The sequence below is a fragment of the Stenella coeruleoalba genome (assembly GCF_951394435.1).
Source record: "Stenella coeruleoalba genome assembly, chromosome: 9".
Classification (NCBI taxonomy): Eukaryota; Metazoa; Chordata; class Mammalia; order Artiodactyla; family Delphinidae; genus Stenella; species Stenella coeruleoalba.
In genome coordinates this window covers 89,161,749-89,179,599 of record NC_137155.1, presented here as the reverse complement: position 1 = coordinate 89,179,599, position 17,851 = coordinate 89,161,749, and the positions used below count along the sequence as shown (strand labels likewise).

General features: G+C 37.1%; 1 protein-coding gene across 12 annotated transcripts in view; it reads right to left on the bottom strand.

The window, feature by feature from the left end:
- Positions 1-17,851, bottom strand: part of CHRM2 (cholinergic receptor muscarinic 2) — an 800,456-nt gene that overhangs the window by 15,974 nt on the left and 766,631 nt on the right. For 9 of the 12 annotated variants that reach the window (XR_013829691.1, XR_013829692.1, XR_013829694.1 and 6 more), the window contains one exon: positions 6,389-6,590. The exons of 2 other annotated variants lie outside the window; for them this stretch is intronic. The gene's annotated coding sequence lies outside the window, so the exon portion shown is untranslated. Of the gene's footprint in view, positions 1-6,388; positions 6,591-17,851 lie in introns of those variants that run through there. One more of the 12 variants, XR_013829700.1, reaches the window with a different exon arrangement.

Below are 17,851 nucleotides of genomic sequence, written 5' to 3'. Positions count from 1 at the left end.
CAACAGTGCAAGAGGGTTCCCTTTTCCCCACACCCTCTTCAGCATTTACTGTTTGTAGATTTCTTGATGATGGCCATTCTGACCAGTGTGAGGTGATACCGCATTGTAGTTTTGATTTGCATTTCTCTAATGATCAGGGATGTTGAGCATCCTTTCATGTGTTTGTTGGAAATCTGTATAACTTCATTGCTGAAATGTCTATTTAGGCCTTCTGCCCATTTTTGGATTGGGTTGTTTGCTTTTTTAATATTGAGCTGCATGAGCTGTTTATACATTTTGGAGATTAATCCTTTGTCTGTTGATTCGTTTGCAAATACTTTGTCCCATTCTGAGGGTTGTCTTTTCATCTTCTTTATGGTTACCTTTGCTGTGCAAAAGCTTTTAAGTTTCATTAGGTCCCATTTGTTTTTGTTTTTATTTCCATTTCTATAGGATGTGGGTCAAAAAGCATCTTGCTGTGATTTATGTCATAGAGTGTTCTGCCTATGTTTTCCTCTAAGAGTTTTACAGTGCCTGGCCTTACATTTAGGTCTTTAATCCATTTTGAGTTTATTTATGTGTATGGTGTTAGGGAGTGTTCTAATTTCATTCTTTTATATGTACCTGTCCAGTTTTCCAGCTCCACTTATTGAAGAGGCTGTCTCTTCTCCATTGTATACTCTTGTCTACTTTATCAAAGATAAGGTGACCACATATGCGTGGGTTTATCTCTGCGCTTTCTATCCTGTTCCATTGATCTATATTTCTGTTTTTGTGCCAGTACCATACTGTCTTGATTACTGTAGCTTTGTAGTATAGTCTGAAGTCATGGAGCCTGATTTCTCCAGATCCGTTCTTCTTTCTCAAGATGGCTTTGGCTATTCAGGGTCTTTTGTGTTTCCATACAAATTGTGAAATCTTTTGTTCCAGTTCTGTGAAAAAAGCCATTGGTAGTTTGATAGGGATTGCATTGAATCTGTAGATTGCTTTGGGTAGTATAGTCATTTTCACGTTGATTATTCTAATCCAAAAACGTGGTATATCTCTCCATCTATTTGTATCATCTTTAATTTCTTTCATCAGTGTCTTATTGTTTTCTGGTAGCATCTTCAGGATTCTCTATGTATAGTATCATGTCATCTGCAAACAGTGACAGTTTTACTTTTTCTTTTCTGATTTGGATTCATTTCCTTTTATTCTCTGATTGCTGGCTAAAACTTCCAAAACTATGCTGAATAATAGTGGTGAGAGGGAGCAGCCTTGCCTTGTTCTTGATCTTAGTGGAAATGGTCTCAGTTTTTCACCATTGAGAACGATGTTGGCTGTGGGTTTGTCGTATGTGGCCCTTATTATGTTGAGGTAAGTTCCCTCTATGCCTACTTTCTGGAGGGCTTTTATCATAAATGGGTGTTGAATTTTGTCAAAAGCTTTTTCTGCATCTATTGAGATGATCATATGGTTTTGATCTTTCAATTTGTTGATATGGTGTATCACGTTGATTGAATTGCGTATATTGTAGAATCCTTGCATTCCTGGAATAAACCCCACTTGATCATGGTGTATGATCCTTTTAATGTGCTGTTGGATTCTGTTTGCTAGTATTTTGTTGAAGATTTTTGCATCTATGTTCATCAGTGACATTGGCCTGTAGTTTTCTTTTTTTGTGACATCTTTGTCTGGTCTTGGTATCAGGGTGATGTTGGCCTCGTAGAGTGAGTTTGGGAGTGTTCCTCCCTCTGCTATATTTTGGAAGAGTTTGAGAAGGATAGGTGTTAGCTCTTCTCTAAATGTTTGATAGAATTCAACTGTGAAACCATCTGGTCCTGAACTTTTGTTTGTTGGAAGATTTTTTTATCACAGTTTCAATTTCAGTGCTTGTGATTGGTCTGTTTATATTTTCTCTTTCTTCCTGGTTCAGTCTCGGAAGGCTGTGCTTTCCTAAGAATTTGTCCATTTCTTCCACGTTTTCCATTTTATTGGCATACAGTTTGTAGTAATCTCTCATGATCTTTTGTATTTCTGCAGTGTCAGTTGTTACTTCTCCTTTTTCATTTCTATTTCTGTTGATTTGAGTCTTCTCCCTTTTTTTCTTGATGAGTCTGGCTAATGGTTTTTCAATTTTGTTTATCTTCTCAAAGAACCAGCTTTTAGTTTTATTGTTCTTTGCTATTGTTTCCTTCTTTTTCATTTATTTCGGATCTGATCTTTATGATTTCTTTCCTTCTGCTAATTTTGGGGTTTTTTTGTTCTTCTTTCTGTAATTGCTTTAGGTGTAAGGTTAGGTTGTTTATTTGAGATTTTTCTTGTTTCTTGAGATAGGATTGTATTGCTATAAACGTCCCTCTTAGACCTGCTTTTTGCTGAATCCCATAGGTTTTGGGTAGTTGTGTTTTCATTGTCATTTGTTTCTAGGTATTTTTGGATTTTCTCTTTGATTTCTCGAGTGATCTCTTCATTATGTAGTAGCATATAGTTTAGCCTCCAATTGTTTGTATTTCTTAGTTTTTTTTTTCCTGTAATTGATATCTAGTCTCATAGCACTGTGGTTAGAAAAGATACTTGATATGATTTCAATTTTCTTAAATTTACCAAGGCTTGATTTGTGACCCAAGATATAATCTATCCTGGAGAATGTTCCATGAGCACTTGAGAAGAAAGTGTATTCTGTTGTTTTCCGATAGAATATCCTATAAATAGCAGTTAAGTCCATCTTGTTTAATGTGTCACTTAAAGCTTGTGTTTCCTTATTTCTTTTCATTTTGGTTGATCTGTCCATTGGTGAAAGTGGGGTGTTAAAGTCCCCTACTATTATGGTGTTACTGTTGATTTTCCCTTTTGTGGATGTTAGCATTTGCCTTAAGTATTGAGGTGCTCTTATGTAGGGTGCATAAATATTTACAATTGTTATATCTTCATTTTGGATTGATCCCTTGATCATTATGTAGTGTCCTTCTTTGTCTCTTGTAATAGTCTTTATTTTAAAGTCTATTTTGTCTGATATGAGAATTGCTGCTCCAGCTTTCTTTATTATTGATATGTATGTTCCTATTACCATTTTCTTAACTGTTTTAGGTTTGTTATTGTAGATCTTTTCCTTCTCTTGTTTTTCCTGCCTAGAGAAACTCCTTTAGCATTTGTTGTAAAGCTGGTTTGGTGATGCTGAATTCTCTTTGCTTTTGCTTGTCTGTAAAGGTTTTAATTTCTCCATCGAATCTGAATGAGATCCTTGCTCGGTAATCTTTGTTGTAGGATTTTCCCTTTCATCACTTTAAATATGTCCTGCCACTCCCTTCTGGCTTGCAGAGTTTCTGCTGAAACATCAGCTGTTAACCTCATGGGGATTCCCTTGTATGTTATTTGTTGTTTTTCCCTTGCTTCTCTTAATATTTTTTCTTTGTATTTAATTTTTGATAGTTTGATTAATATGTGTCTTGGCGTGGTTCTCCTTAGGTTTATCCTGTATGGGGCTCTCTGCGCTTCCTGGACTTGACTGACTATTTCCTTTCCCATATTAGGGAAGTTTTCAACTATAATCTCTTCAAATATTTTCTCAGTCCCTTTTTTTTCTCTTCTTCTTCTGGGACCCCTATAATTCGAATCTTGGTGCCTTTAATGTCCCAGAGGTCTCTGAGACTGTCCTCAATTCCTTTCATTCTTTTTTCTTTATTCTGCTGTGAGGTAGTTATTTCCACAATTTTATCTTCCAGGTCACTTATCCATTCTTCTGCCTCAGTTATTCTGCTATTGATTCCTTCTAGAGAATTTTTAATTTCATTTATTGTGCTGTTCATTATTGTTTGTTTGCTCTTTAGTTCTTCTAAGTCCTTGTTAAATGTTTCTTGTAGTTTCTCCATTCTATTTCCAAGATTTTTGATCATCTTTACTATCTTTACTCTGAATTCTTTTTCAGGTAGACTGCCTATTTCCTCTTCATTTTTTTGGTCTGGTGGCTTTTTACCTTGCTCTTTCATCTGCTGCATATTTCTCTGTCTTCTCATTTTGCTTAACTTACTGTGTTTGGGTTCTCCTTTTCACAGGGTGCAGGTTCGTAGTTCCTGTTGTTTTTGGTTTCTGCCCCCAGCATGTAAGGTTGGTTCAGTGGGTTGTGTAGGCTTCCTGGTGGAGGGGACTGGTGCCTGTGTTCTGGTGGATGAGGCTGGATCTTGTTTTTCTGGTGGGCAGGACCACATCCAGTGGTGTGTTCTGGGGTGTCTGTGAAGTTAGTATGATTTTAGGCAGCCTCTCTGCTAATGGGTGGGGTTGTGTTCCTGTCTTGCTAGTTGTTTGCCATAGTGTGTTCAGCACTGGACACTGGAGCTTGCTCATCGTTGAGTGGAGCAGGGTCTTAGCGCTGAGACGGAGATCTCTGGGAGAGCTCTCGCCGATTGATATTACATTGGGCTAATAGGTCTCTGATGGTCCAATGTCCTGAACTCGGTTGTCCCACCTCAGAGGCTCATGCCTGACACCCGGCCAGAGCACCAAGACCCTGTCAGCCACACAGCCAGTCACGTGGGCAGTTTCTTGCCTTTTGAGAAGTCTGAGGTCTTCTGCCAGTGTTCAGTAGGTGTTCTGTAGGAGTTGTTGCACATGTAGTTTTATTTTTGATGTATTCGTGGGGAGGAAGGTGATCTCCATGTCTTACTCCTCCGCCATCTTGAAGGTCCTCCTGTTATTGTTTTAGATCTAATTATTCTGTTGCTCATTCAGGAACAACTGTTCCTCTTAGTTTGTATCTTCATTATTTCTTCTTATTATCTATTGTAGTTTTCATTGTTTTTTTATCTTATCCTTTCTTTCTGCCTTATGGAAAACTTCTCAAGTTTGTCTGGTATATCACCGATTCAATTTTCTACAGTGCCAGTTCTGCTCATTATTGCTGCCAAAGAAGATTGATATTCTTCTCTTAGGTTGTATTTTTAGTTTCCATGTAATTATTTATTATCCCACCCATCTCTAATACATTGTACCTTGTTTTGTCTTTGAACTAGCTTGTGCTCTTTTTCTGTGTTTTTCTTGTTGTTGTTTTGTTTTGTTTTTTCTCTGTACCCTCTAGGTTTAGTGTCCCTGCCCCAAACTGATCAAGTACAAAGTATGCTATCTCTGGAACATTCCAACGCCAGGGCTGCTCCTTACATTCTTGATGGTCATTGAAAATATGTTGTCCACCGTCCTTTGACATCCTGCTTAATTGTTTTCCAGAAATTGTGTCCACTAGCTGAAAGATAGATCTTGGTGGGATAAGGTGGGAACAGCATTCCAGCAGCATAAAAGCCAAGTCCTCATGTAATAAGGAAATTTCTGATTAACTTTCACAGGGATAAACAAGGTGGCAGAGTTTAGTCAGGAAGTCTTGTATTCTCTCTAGTAATTTAGTGGCAGTTTGTCACAAATTATATTTTTCATTAACTACAAAAACAGTAGGAAAAATTTTCCGTTTCAGTTTTATTGTGCCGTGGACTTGTATACTGTTCTTGTGATCTCATACACATATTAGTGGAAATGAAGTCAATCACTGTTCACAGGGAAGGATCCAGGTTTTAAGGGACCTGGAACTTTTGCAATCTTAAGAATCAATGAAAACTTTCCTTTTCCAATAATAAATTTTTAATATTGTAATGGCTGGGTGTTTGTGTTTCCCCAGATTTCACATGTTGACATCCTAACCTCCATTGTGGTAGTATTTGGAGTGGGCCGTTTGGGAGGTGATTAGGTAAAGAGGGTGGAGCCCTCCTGAATGGGATTAGTGCCCTTATAAAAGAGACCCCAGAGAGCTGTCTTGTCCCTTCCACCATTGGAGCACACAGCAAAGAGGGCCCTCACCAAGAGCAGAATCTATTGGTGCCTCAGTCTGGGACTTTCCACCTTCAGAACCGTGAGAAATGAATGTTATTTAAGCCACCCAGTCTATTCTATTTTTGTTATAACATCCTGAATTAACTAAGATAATTACCAATTAGGCATAAAAATGAGTATTTCTTTAGAAAGGGAAAGGAAACCACAACATATTAAAAATTAACAAGCTGACAAATATTGGTTTAATGATTATGCTTTTCCATTGTGGAAGCTGATGTCAGTCTTCTGCTTCTCAGCTTTTGATGCTTCTGGTTAAGTAAATCATGCCACACCCATGATAGCTGCTCATTTATCTTGCAGCCAGAAACATCATAGACAAATATTTGTATGTCTACCATATTATGAGATTTGCACTCACCGGGGTAGAGGGTAAACATTACTGTGCAAGCATACTTTCCCCTTTGCACTGAGCAAAGGACCATATGTAGCAATAGAATTGTTTTGCAATAGAATCATAAAATTTTAGAGTGAGTATGGTTATAAAAAATGGCATATGACTGCCTCACTAAGGTTTTTGATTTCAGTTTAAGTGAAAGATCAGAACATTACATACTTGCATCAAAGGGGGAAATAGGGGCTTCCCTGGTGGCGCAGTGGTTGAGAGTCCGCCTGCCAATGCAGGGGACAAGGGCTCGTGCCCCGGTCCAGGAAGATCCCACATGCCGCGGAGCAGCTGGGCCCGTGAGCCATGGCCGCTGAGCCTGCGCGTCCGGAGCCTGTGCTCCGCAACGGGAGAGGTCACAACAGTGAGAGGCCTGCATACCACAAAAAAAAAAACAAAAACGGGGAAATAGATTGCAAAATACCCTTTAGTATCACAACTAGGCTGCTAGAAAGATATCAAATAATCTAAATATACATTTATTCCTATAAGATGAATGCCTCTATTTATTCATTTCTATTAGTTTTTAAGGTCATTTTAATATATACTTATGCATTAACATGAGAACTTTAGACTATTTCAAACTATGACTTTTCTTGATTTAAATTTAAAAATGAATACATTCCTTATAGGAATAGTATATCCTATTTACCATCAAAGTACCTAAGGGTGTTGTTTCTTTTAATTTTAATTAATAGAATTGAATATCAAATTTTCAAACTGACACTTATGAATTAAAGACAGTTGTTTTATAAAAGCACCAAAATGTTTCTGATTCTGCAGAAGAACTGGTGATTTTTACAACTTTCCCTGAGGAATAATGCTTTTTCCAAGTAAAACTTGACAGGCAAGCAAATTAAAATAAAAACAATTGTCATAAAAGAGAGGCAAACCCAGATTATTGATTTTGGCTTTGTTTCTGCATATTACTCCATGTTTACACTTGCTGTCATCTACTTTCTATAAAATAAGTGAAAAAAAATCTAGTATGCAGAGAGAGGGAAAAACAGAAAAAGTAGCATTTAGGCATTCCACACTAAAAGGAAATTCAACCTCATCTTTGTTTCTCTCCATTAAAGAAATTCCTTCTTGTCACCATTTTCAAAGCACTGACATTAAGTTCAGGACAAAGGGACGTGGCAGTTCAGACAAATCTGAAACAAGTTTTTGTTGTTTCACTATACCTTTCCATTAAGGTTACTGCCATTCTCAACTATTTGTAGCAAAATGGCAGAAGTCAGTGATACTTCAAAGCAACTTTAGTTGATCTAGTAGCAGTTGGTACTTAGTAATTGGCCTAAGACTGGCCTATGAACTGGCCAAAGATTAAATAAAACCAATAAAATGACCAAATTGTTTCTTGATGAAATTCTTGGTAACTTTGGTTCTTGAACCATTATCTATCTATCTATCTATCGTATACCTCTTTATTAAATTTTAGTAATAAGACTAACATTTATTGAATTTTATAAGCCTTTGTATATTTTTATAGAATATAGATTTTTGATATTAATACTGAATATATTTTAACCTGCAAAGTTTACCTTAATATCTAATGAGCACAAAGCAACTTGGTTAATATTATTTTCTTGTATATGATTTTATTTACCAGATATCTACATGTTCATGACCTTTTCTTCTCAAACAAAAACAGCTTCATTTTTAAATTATAATACGTTTATTATAAAAGTTCAAACTATAAAAATATAAAAAAAAAATAAAATGTGTCTGAAGTCCAAACAACCAGTTATTTTTCTTTCATGCTCTAATTGGGCATGATTTTTAAAAATTTTTAACGTTCATCAGATTTATTTATTTATTTATTTAATTCAGGTAACTTTCATTTGTAATATTATATAAATTTCATGTGTACAAATTATATTTCTGCTTCTGTATGCTCTACAGTGTGCTTACTACCAAAAATTTAGTTTTAATCCACCACCGTATAGTTGGTCCCCTTTACCTATTTTTCCCTCCCTCTCAACACTCAGCCTCTAGTAACCACTACTCTGTTCTCTGTATCTACTGTTTGTTTTAGTTTGGTTTGTTCATTTGCTTTGGTTTTGTTTGCTTGTTTATTTATTAGTTTTTTATATTCCACATATGAGTGAAATCATACAGTGTTTGTCTCTTTCTGTCTGACTTATTTCACTTAGCATAATATCTTCAAGGTCTATCCATGTTGTTGCAAATGGCTAGATTCCATCTTTTTATGACTGAGTTTTATTCCATTAAGATACATATGTATATATACATTCATTCCTTGATGGAGACTTAGGTGGTTTCCATATCTTGGCTACTGTAAATAATGCTGCGATAAACATAAGGGTGCATGTGTTTTTGAAATAGTGTTTTTTGTAGTCGTTGGATAAACACCTGGAAATGAGATAGCTGGATCATATGGTAGCTCTATTCTTAAATTTCTGAGGAATCTCCATACTCTTTTCCATAGTGGAGGCACCAATTTACATTCTCACCAAAAGTGTGAGAGGGTTCCCTTTTCTCCATGTCCTTTCCAGTACTTGTTATTTTTTGTCTTTTTAATAGTAGCCATTTTAACAGGTGTGAGGTGATGTCTAATTTGGTTTTGATTTGCACTTCCCTAATAATTAGTGATGCTGAACATCTTTTCATGGGCCCATTGACCATCTGTACGTCTTCTTTGGAAAAATGCCTATTCAACTCCTCTACTGGTTTTTATATCAGTTTGTATTTTTGTTGTTGAATTTCATGAGTTCTTTATGAACTTTTGATATTAATCCTTTATCAACTATATCATTCGCAAACATCTTCTCCCATTCTGTACGTTGTCTTTTCATTTTATTGATGGCTTCCTTTGCTGTGCATAAGCTTTTAATTTGATGTAATCCAATTTGATTATTTTTGCTTTTGTTTCCTTTGCCTGAGTAGACATATCTAGAAAGATATTGCTATGATCCGTGTCAAAGAGTGTACTTCCTGTGTTTTCTTCTAGGAGTTTTATGCAACAACAAGTTGTTAATTTATTGTATTTGTAGATAGATAATTAGATATAGGTAGATAGATGAGTATGCATACAAATACGTATTTAAGTAAGTAAAGTAGTTGTATTTCATAACCTGTTTTTTATATTGCCTTTTATACTCATTACTATGTTACATATGACATTAAATGTCAGATGCTAATATCATTTTCAATGGCAATAGAGAAGTGCACTGGTTAAAAGAAAACAGAATATATGGCCACGCTGTATTTAGTCAATCTCATAAGAGTGGACATTCAATTGTTTCCAGTCTTTGTAATAGTATAAATAACACTGTGATGAACTCATTGTATATTATCTTGTATATTTTCATGCTTATTGAGTCATCAATTTATGAAATATTCCTGGATGTGACTGCTGAGTCAAAGTATATGTACAACTAAAACTTTGATAAGTGTCTCCAAAATACTCTCCAGAAGTTTATACATATTTACACTTTCACTAAAAATAAACAGTGAGCATATTCCCTTCACATTTTCTTCAAAACAGATACAGTTAGTCTTCTTAATCTTTGTCAGTCTGATGGGTAAAAAGTAATACCTTTTTTCCAACTTTTTCAATTTTAGTTTTAGATTTTTTTTTTTTTTTTACTATTTAGTGCCAATTTGTATATATATGACAACATATGAGTGATAAAGACGTCAGGGCAGGAGAGAAGGAGAGAGAAGTTTCCTTTGTTCTTATATTTTACCCATTTTTCTTTGGTACATTCTTTTTTTTTTGGTCCTCATTGATCTGTATGAATTTTGTATAAATAGGTAGTTAACCTCTTACAAGTCAGTATTATAGTTGTTAAGCGCACAGACTCTGGAATCAATGCAAGCTTAGTGTGAACTGCAGTTCCTAGAATTACTAGCTCTGAGACTTATAGCAAGATCACTCTGCTTCACGATTCCTTTATTTGTAAAATAAGAGTACAGAGTTGTTGTGAATATTAAACGATGTATACAAATGCTGAAAGATGGTTCGGCACTTAATAAAATAACAGTAGCTACCCATATAATTACTATTAAAATATGTTGCAGATACATATTTCCATTTTATCAGTTGTACCTTAAACTTCTTAAGCTGTTTTATGACATGCAAAATTTCTTGTTCTTCTTTTAAAACTCAGCAAAATGTTCAACAATTTTCTTACTTTTGGTATCATGTCCTAGAAAGGATTATTCGCAATCTCTAGTAAAATAATCAAAAGACTTTATGGTTTGATTTTTGCATTTTGAGTTACCTGGAATTTCATTTGCTACTAGAAGTGAGCTAGAACTATAATTTGATTTTTTTGCCAAAATGACTAGCCAGTTGCCCAAGCCGCTATTGAATAATCAATTTTTTTTCAGATTTGAAATAGTAATTTTGTCACATACTGAATTATACTTAAGCTGATTTCTGGACTCACTACTGATCAGTTTATCTATTTCTGTTTAACTGCCATATATTCTTCATCTCATTCTACTGCTTTTACTTATCCAACCCCCTTTCACACTTCCATGTATTTTCCAGCTGTACCAGACTATAGTTTCCCAAGAAAGTCTTCCTACATTTCACACTTTCATACCTAATACTGTCATTCTATTTACGTTGAGCTTCTTACATCCTCCAACACACACATACTTATCATGTAGCTCTTTCATGTCTTCAAAACCTCAATTCAAATCCTCCTTCCTCTAAGAAGTCTTTCTTTAGAGTCTTGTCACATTTTGAGATCCCTCTTCTATGCTGCCATGGACTAAATCTATATTTCCACCAGAGTAGTTTTCACATTGATTTACTTGTATGCCTCTTTCTCTAGAAAGCATCCAGAGACTGTCTGTGCCTTATCCAACTTATATCCCCAGTGCCTGGAGCATAGTAGGTGTCCAATAAATAGCTTTAAGTGAGTGACTAAGTTGTTTTATTAAATGTTGTAAACCATTCAGAGAAAGGAAAACACACTGTTCCCTTGAATAATTCAGAGCCATTTCAACCACAAGCCTGAGCCAAATGGTAAATTATAGGAACCAGAAAAGTAAGCGGAAGCTCGATTTTGTTAATGTCTGCTACAGCTGGAAGAGGGAAGCGAGGGATTTCATACCCAAAAGGAACCTCTTTCGATTGGGAAAAAAATATCTTAAAGAAGAATGCCTGGGGGAGGGTAGTGGAAACAAAGTACATTTAACCACTTTTTTTTTTTTTTATCTTTGTTATGGGCCCCGGAAAACAGAATTCAGATCTTGGAGCAGAAAATAAGTTTGATGGAAAGTTTCTTGCATTAGGGAGCACAGAGGGATTTAGATGTGAGAGGCAGAGGAACGGACATTATGGAATAGAATAGCTCACATGTGGCCCTGATTACTGGGAGTAAGGAAGGCAAGGTTTGGAAGGTATTTGTGATGTAATCATTGATTAGAGTAGTGAAGCTTTTACATGGGGGGAAAAAAATCTCCAAGATGTAAAAACCCGAGGATTGTGTCTAAGTCAGAGCAGTTGCCTCCCCAGATGATTTGACTTTGAGAACACAATTCTTTCATTCAACAAATACTTATTAAGTCAATACTCTATGCTTGAGATTGTTCTAAACCATGAAAATTACAGCAGAGTATGACAAAGTCCATGCCCTCGCTGAGATTACAGAGTGCTGTGTGTTCAGTCTGGTGAGGAGAAATAGGGGTCAGTAGTGGTCAAAATTAATGATAAGTTTAGGTACAGGGAATTAATGTGTAGTTACTTGTTTTTATTCTTTTCCTCGCTTTTGTTTTTATCCACTGATGAAGTTATTAAATAATTTGTATTTAACTATTACTTGTTTTTTCAAAAACTATTTTCTCCCCTTTGTATGTACCCATCCCGTAGTGTGCATATGTTCCACTTGCCAGCAGTGAGTACTGATATTACATGTACGGCAGCTCAAAGGGAGCAAAAGTCTCTAAAGTGGTTCCTGAAGCCTGGTACAGATGAGAATCAGCTGTGGGGTTTTAAAAATGGGCTTGTCCTCTGGACACCCCAAGTTGAGAACCACTATTCTACGGGACTTTAACATGCATACTAGGAACATGCATACTAGGGTGGCATTTGAACAAACAGATCTTTCTTCCCTAAATGATTTCTCCACAGACACTAAAATGTTGATTGCTTCAGTGAAGTAGCCATTCCTATGAGAGACTGAGGAAAGAATTCCTGCTTTACTGTTGGTGATAGCCCTATTACACACGTAAAGAGACTGTGGGAAACGTTCATTGTAGATGAGAGAAATTTTGGCTTTTATACCAGTTTTGCATTGAATAGATAGTATATGAGATTTTGATCACACCAGCTAGTAACAGATATCATCCCCAAATAGACATATAGATAACTGGCATCTAGTTCAGTAGCTAAATTTTAATGTCTGATCCATCAGGGATGGAGACAAGTGATATGCTGAGTTTTATGTGTGTTCCATTCTCCACCCTATTTAAAAAACCATTAAAACATTAACTCATTAACAGGCATATAAATCTTGCCAACGATGTCATGCTTTTTTCCGGATATGTGTATACCCGTACCCTTGCCTGATTGGAAAATCTCTCTCTCTCTGTTTCATACACACACACACACACACACACACACACACACAATATGCTCACACATATTCACACAGGTACACAAATAACCTCTCTTTCCATTTTTGTTGGACTCTTCTCTCTTTGTAAAATAATCAGATGGCATCTGAGAAAGAGAATTTAAAAGAAATATTTTTCTTCCTCTTCTCCTCTCTGGCTGCCTCCCAACAAACTAAGCTATGCAGTTCTGGATTCTGTCTGACACATCTTAACTACTGACATTTAGCAGATGCTTCTCCAAGAAATGGGGGAGGGCGAAGGTGAAGCAGGAGTGTGATAGAAGTAATTAGACTAACGATGTCTCAATTGTCAAGATGTTCCTGCAGTGTCCCCTTCTGTTAGCAAATCTGGACCAGGAAGGCAGTCTTTAGGGAAGGGAAGGTTGAGTAAAAAGATGCATTGGTTTGTGCCTACAATAGGATAACTTAGAAAGTTTAAAGAAGTTGTAAGTCTAATTTTCATACCAAACAATAAGCAGATAAATCCAAGCCTTACTCTATATAAGATCACTGGACTGGCAAAGCTGGACTGAGAAAGAGAGTTCAGTTTTGTAATTCTATCCTTAGCTGCAGCCCATTGATATGGCTGATTTGATTACGTGACGGTCTACATTAATGTTAACGCTAAATAATTCACTTGCTTCTTTCTGGATGGGTCTCATGTATTGGTTATACTTTGGTAGAGTCCAGAGAAGCTCAGGTTTTGTTGCTCAGCTCAAAAATTCCATTTATTCTTCGAAGAGTAACTTCCACACACTTGTATTTGTCTCAGCACTCCTTGCATGACTATAAATGTGTGGTTCTTGGAGTTCTCTTTTGAACAAGACGCAACATCTATTGTTTCCCTCATTAATTAATGACTTAAACGAAATCTTTGACATGTGTTTATTCTACCTCTATGTAAGAGCCATGTGTATATACCTTTTTAAGAATTATCTTTTGCCACCCTCTTAATAACTGCCCCCACTTTTTTGCTTATTTTAGTTAGTAATTTCTGTTACCTGCACAAAAGAGTTCTAATTATTAGAAAAAAAAACTTTTCTTTTTCAATTAGGACAATCAACTTGTCAAAACAAACCATAATGAGAAGGTTGTTTTGAGGCCTTAAGGTTACAGTAAATAAAAGTATGTCCATGAAATAATAAAATATTCCTTTCAAAAGTATCATAAACTATTAGTGCCTATTGCCACTGAATGGCATTAAATGGTATCAAGAGAATACTTACTAACGCTCTGGTGATACTCCTTTCTACTGGGGATGAAAATACCAAAGGTATTGATTTCTTAAGGTAATAATTTAGAGCTTCACTATCTTTAGGTAGTACTATAGGCACAAGGAAAATTGCTCGTTTTCAATGATTTCAGCAATTTTTATCAGTGTCCAAGTAGAACTATTGTGATTTCCACGACTGCAGATTAGTTTATGTTATTTTTATTTTGTGTGTTTTTGATTTTTGGTGCCTTAAACCCAGAAGTAAACTCTCTGAAAAAACCCACTGCAGGATGAGTTACAGACGCTGGCATGCATGGTTGTGCTGTGTGTCGGTCTTGTTAGTTTCAGAGCCTGATTTTCCTGACCTCATCCTAAGATTACGTGCTCTATTCCACTTATAGTCCCATAATCTGATAACTACTGGCTATAATGAGTATAATTCCAGCGATCTGGCAGTGCCACAGTAGAAAACATTGAGGAGTCTGGGTTTGCTGCATGAAGGCGTTAGTGACCTCTGTTACTTTGGTATTTGAAGATCAAAATGCCTCTTGGGACAGATGATTCCTCCTGTTGTGAAACGGAGGGCACACACAGGCATGGAATTAGTGTAATTCAACATGAATGGAAAATTACACATTTTAATTAATAATATTTTTCGGTAACCTCTTCAAAGAGAGTAGTTAAGACAAGTTCACAAAGCAATATATTTTCTTGGTGTGCTTTTTTAATCACATGTTGACCATTGTGGTTGGCAGATGTCCCCCAAATTTTCACCCCTGGTGTACATACCCTGTATAATTCTCTCCCCTTTAGTATGGTTGGGAGCAGGGACCATGACAGGATATCACTCGCGTGATTGGGTCACGAATCAGTCGACTTCGAGTTAACCAGAAAGGAGATTATCCTGGAAGGGCCTGATTGAATCAGGTGAAAAGGTGAAAAGAGGGTCAAATGTTGGAATCCCTCTCCTACTGTTTTGGAAGAAGGCAAGTAAACATGTTGCAAGCTGCCTTGGAGGAGGGCCACGTGGCTGAGACCTGAGCGCAGCCTCTAGAATGAGCGCCGCTGACAGCCAGCAAGGAACAGAGCCTTCAGTCCTGCAAGAAATTGGGTTCTGCCAACAACCTGAATAAGCTTGGAAGAGCACCTCAGATGAGCCTGCAGCCCTGCCAGCACCGTGGTGCCAGCCTTGTGAGGTCCTGCACAGAGAATCCAGTCCTGTCGTGCTCAGCCTTCTGACCTACAGAATCCGGGAGATATTAAACGGGTGGCGTTCAGTCACTAAATTTGTGGTAATTCGTTATGCAGCAGAACTGACACAACCACTCTTCAGAAGTGGGCATTAAAGACCCTGAAGGACATGCTTCTTGCAAACGCAGATCTTCGGAAAACAACGAGAAAGGGGCCCTCAGGGAGAACCCATGTTAAGTGTTTCAATAGAGTAGAACAGAGCCTCCCTAGGACGCCCTGATGAACTGGAACCCAGGCATGCTATCTGGCAGGACACAGCAGTACTTCCTGTGCAAAACTGGGAGAGGGATCACTACTCCTCCCATTCTGTTGTGGCCTGATCCTTTTGTGAAATACAATGAACATAAATTAATAGGAAAATAAAACTTTTTTAAAAGGACATACAGAATACAGGCCTCCATTTTTTAATTATTCAACAGCCATAAAATGACTGCCAAATTGCCATGAAATGTTCCAAATGCTTTGCTCTTAGCTTCGGTGTTTATCACACTGCGCACCAGTTACAAACAGCAGACAAGCAGCAGTATGGGAGCCACGATCTGAGGGGCGCTGCTCTAAAAGACATCAAGTGCTCAGAATGTCCCTTGCTTCTATGCCTAGAATGGACGTCTGGTGTTCAGCAAAGATCACTTTGTGATCAGATAGGGCTACGCCTAATAATAGATGGGTATTATCCAGTTTGGGGGCTCGTTGGTTACTTTTAATTTGGTATAGCCGGTCCCCCTGAACTTGCAATTAAAAAAATACATACGGTAACTCCAGCTCCACTGTTTAAAAGCCGTGGGGTCTTGGTAAGTTTCTGATGCTTGAGAGACTTCATTTCTCTTATTTGTAAAAAATGGCAATAATGTTAGTAATCTGTCTCATATGGTTGTGAAGATTAATGAGGTAACGTGTTTTGTATGTGTTTTGTAAACTGTTAAGAACGCTACACATGTATGAATTAATAGTATCACTAGTCCTAAATTCTCCCTCAATAACTCATTTCCGCATGCCTTGCCCAGAGGAGGGGAAATGAGAAAAACCTGACCACGTGTTCTAAACAACTTGATTTTACTGGAACTAACAGTTTCTGGGAATGCCTCCGAACTAATGTGTGTGTGAATTGCAGATACTGAAAAGATCTCTTTGTTACATTAATAACAGGCTCCTCTGCACATCTTGCTTATGTGCAGAGGGCTCCTAATTAATAACATAAGCAGGGATAATGGTCGCTGGATTCCACCCTCTAATCATGGCCTCCATTCTACAGTCACTCTCAGGGGTGTACGAGGCAGGAGTGAGACTTGAATAACCCCCACCATACTGCCTGGTACCATCTGTGAGCTCTGCGGCATCGTAACAGCACAACTTCTAGAAATGGAATAGGGGAAGGAAGGCAGCAGCTTTGGGCTTTACGACAGCAATACGGCTCCAGAACAGAGCTTTACTCAGTGAGATTGTCCAGCAATGCATTTATTTTAGACATAAATAGAATAACAATTTTAGATTACTGCAAGTATTTTCCTTTACTCTCCTAAGGTTAAAATATCCCTCTCTCTGTGTCTCTCCTAGCTTCTCCCTTAAGAAAAAAATCACTTTAAAACAGATTTACTGTCTGATAGTCTCATTCCATTTTGGAATTAAAAGGCAGGAACAGTATAGTGGCCTCCTGGCTGTTTTTTTTTTTTGCCCTTTGATATAAAACAAATTATTCCTTTAAATACATTTTCCAGTTCACTATCCACTGCATGTATTTTTCATTTTTATGAGTAAAACTACAAAAACTTCCTCAGAGAGGAGGCAGAGTGCCTGTTGACTGACTCTCCATAAATCACTTTGTATATTTATTACAGCCTCAGTTTCATACCTCATCCATGCCTTCTGTATTCTCCGAACATTGACTTACAGAGTCTTTATGAAAATGGAGTATGTTTTGGGTGTGGGGAGACCAAGAAATAATATATTTTATCTAATGAGGAAGCACATTACTTAGATACAGTGGCTGCAGTTGGTGGGTGATCTACAGCTCAAGAAACAGACCTAATAGGCACAATCCCATGCAAAGACCAACAGAATGCTCCCTAGTGGTCAGGGCCACCGAACTTGAGCTGCTGACAGTGACCTCAATTAAGAACACACCTGCGAGGAAATGTCCCTTTAAATTACCACTAATAACCAGTGGTCCTGTAATAGGTTTAAGTGTGAACAGATTCATAAAAATAACAAAATAGAAAACATATTAATAAGAACAATGAATGATGGCATTTTAAGGTAAGTTTTGGTTACACCATAGAGTAAGGTGGGGGGTGGGGGGATAAAGAACTCAGTGATTCTCTGAGTTTTCTCAGCTTTTCTGAACTCTATACAACTTCCCAAATCAGAATTTCTCTTTCTGTCCTAAGTTATATTCTTCTATTTTACGCAGTTGCATCTTATTCAAGTGAATCATGGTTAGAGGCATCATTTAATTCTGGCCTCTTCTATGCCCAGTTTGATCAGGGCTCTTAGCCCTGTTGCCTAAAATGTGTTCATTTGGATTCTGGTACAGTATTAATGCCTGTATTTATATTAATATTAACAACCAGGACATAC